This window comes from Arachis ipaensis, chromosome B8, assembly GCF_059453495.1.
Source record: "Arachis ipaensis isolate K30076 ecotype BB chromosome B8, ASM5945349v1, whole genome shotgun sequence".
NCBI lineage: Eukaryota > Viridiplantae > Streptophyta > Magnoliopsida > Fabales > Fabaceae > Arachis > Arachis ipaensis.
This window is the reverse complement of record NC_142443.1, coordinates 92724262-92726008: the sequence shown is the minus strand read 5'-3', so window position 1 is coordinate 92726008 and position 1747 is coordinate 92724262. Positions and strand designations below refer to the sequence as shown.

Sequence of the window (1747 nt, the reverse complement as noted above, 5' to 3'; positions counted from 1 at the left end):
ACTGCGGCCATTCATCAGTGTAATGGCTGTAATCAGCACAAATTCCGTAAATTCTTTGTGGGACTAGTTGTTGGTTTTGCTGCGGTTAGGTTTGCTGAGTTTGTTGATTCAACTGCATTTGCTTCAGCAGGTTGGTCATCTCACAGATGCTTTGAGTTAGAGTAGCAGTCTCTCTGCCAGAAGATACTTCTGCAACGGCTTTTGAACGGCCTTGCATTTGTCTATGGTTCCGAGTAGATTCAGCTAAATCACTGATCAATTGCCAAGCTTCATCAGTGGTCTTGTACTTCTTCATAGACCAATTGCTAGCACTCTCCAATGTGGTTTTATCATGGGACCTCATACCTTGTGTGATATAGCTGAGTAGCACGATCTTGTCAATCATGTGGTGGGGGCATGCTTCCAGAAGATTATTGAAGCGCTCCCAGTATTCAAAGAGAGTTTCGTTGTCATCCTGAACAATTGTAGAGATATCCTTCCTCAGTTTATCAGTAACTTCAGATGGAAAGAATTTCTCCAGAAACTCCTTTCTGAGTGTATCCTAGTTGGATACATTTGCTATAGGTTGAGTGTAGTACCACTCTCTTGCTTTTCCCTGAAGAGAGAACGGAAAAGCTTTCAGCAGAATTGAAGTTTCATCAGTGCCATCACCCCTGACAGCAGAACAGGCTGCCTGGAAATCTCTCAAGTGCTTGATAGGCTCTTGAGCAGGTAGGCTATGAAACTTGGGCATCAAATTTAACAGTGCGGTCTTTATTTCAAAATCCGTAGCTACCGCTGGATGATGCGCTTGAAATGGTTGCATTGTAAAATCAGGAGCTCCTTCCTCCTGGATGGTAACTCTTCTAGCTGCCATGTTTTCTGCACGTAAAACAACCGAATCAGTAGAACGGGGGCTGGTTTCTTCCTCAGATTCACTTTCAGATCCGCCCTCAGAGTGGGCTAACCTACGCTGTTCTCGCGTTATTCGTGAAATTGTTCTTTCAATTTCAGGATCGAATATTAGCAAGCGCGGATCAGGAAGTGAACGTGTCATTTGACGGAAGAAACATGCAGCTCATAGTAGCAAAATTAAATAAAATGCAAATAAATAAATTCCAATTAATAAAATTAGCACTCTATTGCAACTCCCCGGCAACGGCGCCAAAATTTGATGGGAAGCAAAAGCTGGTGAATTAAAAAGTTATTAAAATGGTTACGTTGCAAGTATAGTTCTTAACTCACCGAAAATCTGCCTATCAATTTAGAAATATGTCACAGAAAGTTTAAATTAAAATTACTGGGAGTTTTAAGTCCCAGGTCGTCTCCCAACGAGTTGCAGAAAAGTGTGCTGTTTTATTAATCAGATGTTCCAAGAAGTTGAGCTAAGTAAATTGGAATTTAAATTGAGGAATTTTAAATAATATAAATAAAAGCCTTGACTGGGAGTTGATTTGTTAGAATCTCTATCATTGATGGAAGGATTTTTAAGATTGATTTATAATTAACGGTTACTCTGTTTGGTTATCCTTTACTAGGTAAGGGAAAGTCAAACAAGTTGGAATGCCAGATCTGTTCACAAGTTGCAACCCACTTAATTCAAAGGGATTGGCGTTGGTGATAGGATAGCAATCCAACATTTAACCCAACTACAAATTTTTTCTTCAATCCTTCCAACTCTAGAGTTCCTTTTAATCAACTCCCCATCAAGTAAGGAAACTACTCACGCATTGTAAATAAAGAATCCATAGCACATGAAAGGGAATTA

At 39.9% G+C, this 1747-nt stretch overlaps 1 non-coding gene across 1 annotated transcript; it reads left to right on the top strand.

The window, feature by feature from the left end:
- Positions 1-379: 379 nt before the first annotated feature.
- LOC148548835 (small nucleolar RNA R71) lies at positions 380-487 on the top strand. The gene has a single exon (XR_015898075.1). It is a non-coding gene; the product is annotated as a small nucleolar RNA R71 (small nucleolar RNA).
- Positions 488-1747: the final 1260 nt, after the last annotated feature.